The sequence below is a fragment of the Pristis pectinata genome, chromosome 3 (assembly GCF_009764475.1).
Source record: "Pristis pectinata isolate sPriPec2 chromosome 3, sPriPec2.1.pri, whole genome shotgun sequence".
Classification (NCBI taxonomy): domain Eukaryota; kingdom Metazoa; phylum Chordata; class Chondrichthyes; order Rhinopristiformes; family Pristidae; genus Pristis; species Pristis pectinata.
In genome coordinates this window covers 81,068,602-81,077,549 of record NC_067407.1, presented here as the reverse complement: position 1 = coordinate 81,077,549, position 8,948 = coordinate 81,068,602, and the positions used below count along the sequence as shown (strand labels likewise).

The following is an 8,948-nucleotide window of genomic DNA, read 5'->3' as shown; positions in this document are numbered from 1 at the left end:
AAAAAAAAATCATCAGTGTGTTGAACAACTTGTCAAGATTTGGAGGAATTGATCTCTGTAAAAGATTACCAAAACAGAATGGTGGAGGACTGGATCTCTTACTATACCAGTTTGGAGCCAACTCTGGTCACCTGTTGTGCCTTGATGCCTACAAGCAACCCAATAGTCTGTTACCATCCTTATCAGTAACCAAGTGCATTCACTGGGCCGGTTCCCAACTTGGGTTGGAAGCAAGCTCCCACAGCTGGACAAAATAAAAAGTATTTAACCTATTGATGCATCTACATGTATTTGCGTACAGACATTGCAATGGTTTCTGCAGACAGTAAATCCTTGTCTTAGATTTGCACCCTGGGTAAGAATGAGAGCAAACTTCAATGGTGTAAATAGAGAAGCTACAGCAATCAGATTATCTTAAAAGTAAATCAAATGTGTACAAAGTTAAACACAACATTTATTATGGATGGATTGTGCAGAAATACAATTTGTATCACACCATGCTTCTTCCAAAACTGCAAATCGCAAACACAGCTAAACAAAGCAAGAAATTAATTTCCAGATGGGTAGAAATGCTATTACCCAGTAACCACAAGAGTAGAGTCGCTATGGTAGAACAGAGTGCCCCTTTCTTGTTTATGAACTCTGCATTTAAAATTGTAAAATTCCATTTTCAAAAAAGCTTCCCCCTCACAGCAGTACATTAGACCTCTGCTGTTTGTTATATAAACTTTACACAAACCTCTGGTCTGGAACACAAGGTAGTTGTTAAAACTCTGCATCAATGTTTCTCTCATAAAAGATTCAATTAAAATGAGCCTGCCCAACTCTCTACAAAGTGAATAAAATCTCAGATGGGAACTCCATGGTATTTAAAACGCCAATTTTTAACAATGGCAGATGAGTCATTTTTAAATACTCCAAACTGTGCACTGTTGGGTTGTGCAGGAATAATATTTGCAGCCCCATATTTTTCCATCAATGGCAACTTCCACTGCTGTCTTCTATTGTGCATGATGAGGCAGTGTCACTTCCCACACCAGGATGTGGTTGGCAGGAGAATTCTGCAAAACTCTCAATGCAACTTTTAGCATTTATTTGATCAGGTACCTTAAAATCAAATCTGCACAGCCTATCGGAGTATGAACTGCAGTATACCCTCACCCAACAGAATTCACCCTGCCTGGCAGGGGATAGAGTGCAAACTAGAAAAAGTTATTAAACCATGTTTCATTGTACACCTTGTAACGTGAGATGAGGTCAGGTACATTACAGAAATGAACATAATGAATCATTTATCAAAGTCAGTAAAAAACAGTACGTAACAGAGTCTGACAACACTGCACAAGAAATGCCTGTTTTTTTTTCTGCTATTTAATCTCGAGGCATGTTGTTCATAAACAGGTTTATGAATTTGGTGAAAAGATCCTAAGGAAAATATTTAAATACTGCACCTTCAGTATTTTATATGCAGAGCAAATAAAAGCAGCATACACCCTAATGTAATATGTTTTGATCACATACTTGGACCCCTCCATCCAGTTCCAATTTACCAAGGTAGCTTTAACACAGTAACATGCTTTAAAGACAGAAGACAGATTTGAATTTAGTGAGAAGTGCACATTTAGTAGTAAATATTATCATCATTTTCAACTCCAAGCAGGTTGGTGTTTGCAATACTAGTGCTTAGTTAAATTTCAATCTCTGCAGGATTACTGGGCTGACAAAACAACTGTTCCAATTGTCTAATGATATCCCTGGGATCTCACAGTAAGAGACAGGTTCCCTGTTACTGCGCACATAGAACTGTATCGTACTGAATGACCCAAATGGACTGGATGATTTTGTTGTATTGAATATGCTCAGTTTTTCAGTTTCCTTGGGTGGATTGGATCACTGAACAGCATCAGGTCCCTGGTTGGACAGGGTAATTGAATTGGATTGGTTTCCATGGATAAATTGGATGACTGAGGTGGATTAGGTCCCTGGGTGGATAGGATCACGAAGTTGGAATGGTTCCTGCGTGGATTGGATTACCAAGCTGGGTTCTTTCCCATTAGATCACTGAGATAGCCTAATAGTTGAATGGATTGGACCACTGAACTGGGTTGGTTCCTGGGTGGACTAGATGATTAAGCTGGAACTGCTCCTGGAGGGATTAGATCATGGAGCTGAATTGGTTCACTGGGTGCACTCGATCACTGAACTGGATTGGTTCACTGAGTGTTTTGGATCACTGAACTGGATTGGTTCACTGGGTGGACTGGATCACTGAACTGGATTGGTTCACTGAGTGTTTTGGATCACTGAACTGGATTGGTTCACAGGGTGGACTGGATCACTGGGCTGGCCTGGCTCCCCTGGGAAGATTGGATCAGTGAGTTGGATCGACTCCCCAAGAGGATCAATGTCTTGGCAATTACTAATCCCCATGTGCACCATGCAACCAAAGCAGATTATGCATCAAATCCATGGAGATATTTAAAGTACATCACCCACAATGAGGATGATCACCGTGGATACACTCCACAGGTGAGATTAGGGACAAATACACAGCCTCTTTCACATCAAACAGAGATTTTCAGAATTCAATCACAGCTATTATATCCTCACAAATATTTACAAAAAAATTATGATGCACCACAAAATAAAAGATAGAGAACAACTTTCAGATGAGGACAACAGCTTTTGTGTTTTACAGAACCCACTCTGGGTGATGAGGTATAACAGTTTCCTTTTGGGAAGCACAGACTGTTCACAGAAGAGAAAATGCATTTCCTGGACCAGTGTACGTCACCATCCCACTTCCCCTATAGAGCATCAGAAGGATCAGTAACATGTCCGTGGGCATTTGGGAAGCTTTGAAACTCTCTATTTGAAACCCCTTACCTCATAACACTTAATGAGAAATTTCACATGGGACTTGTTGAGCTTGTTTTCTGGTCCCAACAGAAGAACTTAGTAGCTGTGCACTGACATTGAAAAGCACAATCAAGTAAAGTCCATGAAATAAGTTGTGTCACTGCGTCTGTAACTTTACCACACAAAGTGGCCTGAATCATCAAGGCATCATTCTTGTGCCACAGTGTTTGACTGGCAGGACCAATTCCCCAGAGCTGGTGACGTAGTAGGATATTGCATATAGGGTATATGGTAATATAGTGGTATATAGTTAGGAATGAATGGCTGTGGGTGTCACAGACAATGATTTTGGAACCTATCAAGTCAAGGTTCTAGGCCTACAATATATGATCCAATTCTTTAACAGGACTATATAGGACATTTAGCACTCCTTACTAGAGATGAACAACAACATTGAAATCCTGCACACCTTCAGCACGGTGTAAGGACAATATCCCACACACCCTCAAGTGTGGGTATAAGGACAATATCCCACACACCCTCTTTGAAGGGTGAGGACACATTTGTACACACTTTCAGAATGTTGTATTATCTCACGTACACTGCCAGATTCATGTGATACATTTCTTGATTGAATGTTCTCATGCTGGGATCAGAAAATCCTTTGCCTTACAAATTTATAAAGTTTAAATACAAATATATCAAAGAAGTCTTCAAATTTGTTAATTGAAGGGGAACAATAATTGAAATTTCTGCAAAAACTTGTTTCATTTCCTTCTGACCAGCCACAGGAGGGTACACCTGGGAGCTTCTCGAGAAGCACTGAAAGGCGTCATATGAATGTTACATTTGCCCACTGTGATTTTTGCTGACTTTCAACTTGTTCTGTAAAGATTTACCGTTTAAAGGACTAATAGTTAAGCAACACAGCTTCCCTTCAAAGTTTTTTCCTTCGGTTTCAATTCTCATTGTCATTTCCTTTTTAAGACATCCTTTCTATTTTTATTCTCATTCTCTTATTAATATCTACCCATACATACTCTTACCTTCCTGTAATGCAACTATACTCAAAGGGGAACTGAAGGGCAACAAACTCTGGATGGATTTCAGCAGGATGGAGGTCTGGGAGGGTGGAATGAGTGGGGTGGAACGAACATTATCAGGAAAAGTTTGAGAAAACTGGGGCATTCTCTGTTATAAAACTCACAGCTTCACTCCAATAATCTGTGAATCCCAACAGGAAATCTGACATCGAATCCATACATGTTCAGCACCACACGGACATCGTATAAGAGCTTTCTATGGAGGGCTCTTACCCAGCACCCTGCCCTGATCCAATGCAGTTGGATTTTCCGTGGATAATGCAGCTGTGCATTCTAGGATTGATTCTCACACCAGACTCATCAGTTGATTGGTCAGTCCTCGATCTGCTTACGCTGGGTATCAGTCTGGTAACTAGCTAGTCACCAAGCTTGTTTAGATGGTTGTCACTAATTGTGCTCCATGGCTTGAAGTACAGGCTCCATAAAAAAGTCACAGCCAACCCAATCTTGTGCTAAACTGCTAAAACTACTGCAGAAACCAACACTCGCAATTCCTTGTGGAAAAAGAACAATTGCAAATATTCTAAAAGGTAATTTTCAAAGATCACAAGAGCGATCGGGGTTAAAGATTCGTGGGACTTGATTCTCAACAACTTTATTTGTAGCTACATTTCAGGTTTCAAGAGCTCAGCCATTCTTTGATTTCATTTTTCTTTCTCTTGTTGTACTGTTGATGCCTTACACAATGAGTGGAGGTCAATGCAGTTTAGATATTCCATGAAATCAGGAAGGATCCATAATCCAGTGCAGTGTTCCCAAAAGAAAGTCTCTTAAAACCTGCCATTACTTTAGAGGAAGAAAAAAAATCATCAATGGCATGTTGTGTATATTTTTAACATCACTCCCACACCTCCCAACCCAACACACCCCTTGCATTAAACCTTTAGTTAAAGGAATGTAGCTTATCTGCATTCACAGAAACTGAACAGTTATGTGTGTTTAATATACCTGTGTGCTGTAGGCATTAACAGAAGTAGTAATAGTGGTGCAGTAGTGAGTGCTGCTGCCACCAAAGCTCCAGCGATCCACGTTCGATCCTGTCCTCCAGTACTGTGCTGAGTTTGCATGTTTTCCCTGGTCCTCCTGTTTCCTTCCAGATCCCAAAGACGGACTGGTTGGCGGGTTAATTTGCCACTGTAAATTAGCCCCCAGTGTAGCTGACTGGTAGGAGAGTTGGGGAGGGTTGATAGGTATGTGAGGAAGAATAAGTTACAGGGAAATAAGTGGGGGGGAATGTGACTGGCGGGATAGCCCTGAAAGAAAGTATACACCCAATGGGTTGAATGGCCTCCTAAATGATAAGGAAATATGATATATATAGTAAGAAAAATAACAATTCTCATAAGTACTGGTAGTGTCTCAACTATCAGAGACAACACATTATAAGGCAAACTTGAGATTTATCAACTGTTGTATTAAGTGTTCAAAACACTTCCCTAGAGTTTTTAAAACCTAGAAATGGACCAGTTATCCCAGCGTAGGCTCAGTCCAGACCTGCTGGAACACAGTGGGATTTAAAGTGCTGAACCCTTCTCTCTTCTACAGTGAAAATCTCATTCCATTTCTGTTTGGTGCAAACTAGATCAACAAGCATGCAGGGGCAGACTGAGACCAGTGGTGTTACAGCCACCAGGGGATTCAAAGGAAATGGGCTGTAAAATGGTGCATTATCTGCTGTTGAATGAACAGCACTGAAGGGCTGTGTGGGTCTGCCTGTTCCTGTCTTTATTTCACCTACTTGCCCCAACCCCCAATGGTGTTGAAGAACCAGCTGTATCACATGTTTGGTTTACAGAGAAATATAGAGATATAGTGAATGTTTCTGTATGTGGTCTCCGAGACTGGACTCAAATTGCAGCCCGGCACAAGCAGAAACATGAGTAAACTGTACCTTACACCGAACTTACAGCATCGAAGCAGGGCATTGGGCCTATCAGATCCATGGCAGTGTTTTGTGCCCTACACAAGTCTCCTCTCACCCACTCCAGCTCACCCATCAACATACTCTTCTATTGCATCATGACCTGGTACAGCAATACCAGCACATAGAAATGCAAGAAGCCACAGAGAGTAGTGGACACAGCCCAGTCCATCACGGCCATAACCCTCCCTACCATTGACAGTATTTACAGGAGGCACTGCCTCAAGAAGGTGGCATCTATCTTCAAGGATCCCCACCATCCAGGTCATGCCCTCTTCTCGCTGCTACTGTCAGGCAGGATGTACAGAAACCTGAAGTCCCACACCTCCTGGCCCAGGAACTGCTACTTTCCTACACCCATCAGGTTCTTGAACTGATCTGCACGACCCTAACCCTACCTCAGCAATGGAACACTAGGGACCACCTCTTGCACTGCCATGGACTTGTCTCTGATTGCATTTTTTGCACTGATGTCTTGTTTAGTGCTGTCTTTTTTTTCCCACTGTCTTGAGTAATTTATGTCTAACGTGTGTCATCTTAACCTATGTGCCTGTGATGTTGCTGCAAGTTTTTCATTGTACCTGTACCTCACCGTACTTGTGCACATGGCAATAAACTTAACTTGACTTGACCCGAGTATCATCAAGCTCCCCCTTAAAGCAAATATTCCCTCAGACACTTCTGATGGAGAAGAATTCACCTCAGAGTAATTTCCTGAAATTTCTGTTGGAGACATTGGTGAGCACTTTACATTTATAGCCCCCTGATTATGGTGTTGTGTGGATAATAGGATAGACAACTAGCACATCATTTAAACAGTCCATCCATACTTCATTCATTCATGATAGAAGCTCAGAATGGTCTCTCAGTGGAGAAGGGGAAGTATTTTGTCAAATGGGTTAACAGAGTGTCCCAGTTAAGGAAGCAGAGTGCATCTTTATTTCACACTTGAGTGCGCTATCAACAGGGGTGTGATGAGAAGGAAGCACTACCCAAGAAGAGATCTAGAAACAAGCCTGATGGCCGGTGGTGAACAGGTGGATGGAGAACATCTGCTGAGGGTAACAATGACAGTAAAATGCACAAGGGTGGGATTGATTGTCCACGAAAACTGGACAGATGGGCATGTGTGGAAGATTACTGAGGGATAGATGGACCTAGAAGATGAGTTGGTGTGAGGAATGATATGCTGGAGAACACTTGAGGTCAGATTGAGAGTGGTTGGATAAATACTTCAGGATATAGGTGAACCCACCCCACCTCCCTTTCCCTGCATGATGAGGTGAACAGTCCCCCCTGGGCCTTGAACCCACGAGAAGGGCAGCATTCTCCTGCTGTGGCCTTCAGACATTGCTGGTAGGTTCTTCCTCCCTTCCAACCCCCACAGCCGCCAGCAAGACAGTCAGTAACCAACACCCAACCTGTGATCCTCGGCAGTGCGTGGGTCTCGGTCTTTTCCCAGTCCTGCTCTCAACCTTTGGAGCCCACCAATAGTTACAAACGCAAGATTCCCTCCAAGCACCAGATTTGGAATGGGCTTGAGCATCTTGTGCGCAAACCAGGACACCCAGCAATTACATGCTAATTCAGTGGACATTCTGCTGCAGGGTTTTCCAGGATACTGGGCTTCCCTTGTGGTACTGGATCCCCACACATCGAAATATAGCCCAGATTTCAAGTACAGTTAGTGCCCTGAAGAGAAACATTAATCACCTCCCAGATGGAAAAGAACAGAAGGAAAAATACTTGATGCCATTTCTAGATGAAGCAGGCATAGCTGGAAAATACACCCACACTGCCAAGCAGCTTAGGGCAGTGGAGTCTGAAGCAAAGGCTTCATGCAAACGGTTGGCCGAGCAGGAGTGACGGTGCAGGGATCCAATACCACACGGGAACGGTGACTTTCTTCCCGTGTCCCACACACCCCTCCACCCACTGCCGAGAACTAGCTCTGGCCTCGCTGGGCTCTCCGATTGCCAGTCCGACAGGAATGCTCCGACAGCTGGTTAAGCCACGCTCCCGGACTGCTGCAGCTGTCAAACAGCTGGAATGTCTGTGAAATCTCCGACAGTCACGCATGTTCAAAAACATGAAGATAAAGAAAATTACAATCAAGCTACTAGAAAGGGTGCAGAGGAGATTTACGGGGAAGTCGCCATGTTCCTTTCCCCACTCCTACCGATCCACCCATGGTCTCCCTCCCTTTGTTCACCTCTTCCATCCCTCACCCCTCATTACCAAGACTCATCGCCCTCCCTCCCCCCAACCTGGTTCCATCTACCCATCACCCACGTACTCCACACGAGCATTAGACAGCAGTACCTACAGTATAGCATGAGCATTATGAGGAGAGGCTGTCTTTGGGACAAAGGAGACTGAGGGGAGATATTAACCGAGGTGTACAAAATGACGAGAGGCTGAGGTAGTGCAAGTGGAACGGATCTATTTCCTACAGCAGAGAGAGCAGTGGCTACAGGACATGGAGTTAAACTAATTGGGAGATGGATTGGAGGGCAGTTGAGAAAAATTATTTCATTTGAATGGTGGGTGTCGAGAACCCACTGCCTAATAGGTTGGTGGAGGCAGAGACCCTCATCACATTTAAGAAGTACCTGAAGAGCCACAGAAGAAGCAATGTGTGGTGGGATTAACCTGGTCCACCTTTGGTAGGCTGGACACAATAGGCCGAATGGTCTGCTTCAGTACTGTAAATTTCACTGATTCTTTGAGGTTAACCACACTGTTAGGATACTTATAAAAGTATTTTAAAAATAAAAACACACTTCAATAAAGGAATAATCTTAATGCATTTTAATTTAAATTAGTTCAAACTAATGGAAATTACCTGAAACTCAGCTCCCTGCCTCCCCATTAAACTTTGCTGAACTGGTGTCAGCTCCAACCTGGTATTTCCCCATTAGGCTCCACCAGCGGCCCAGTGTCAGGAGAGCAATTGAAAGTGGAGAGACGAAGGTTAAGGATGGATTTCAGAGCATGAGGCCTCCCCACAGAGTGAACACGGTCGAAGGAAGGAGACGCAAGAGACCAGACCCAAACTGATGGGT

General features: G+C 43.2%; 1 protein-coding gene across 1 annotated transcript in view; it reads right to left on the bottom strand.

Annotated features, from left to right (window-relative positions):
- Positions 1–436: 436 nt before the first annotated feature.
- Positions 437–8,948, bottom strand: part of dtd1 (D-aminoacyl-tRNA deacylase 1) — a 132,347-nt gene continuing 123,835 nt past the window's right edge. Inside the window, exon 6 of the mRNA XM_052012473.1 lies at positions 437–4,748. The gene's annotated coding sequence lies outside the window, so the exon portion shown is untranslated. The remainder of the gene's footprint in view (positions 4,749–8,948) is intronic.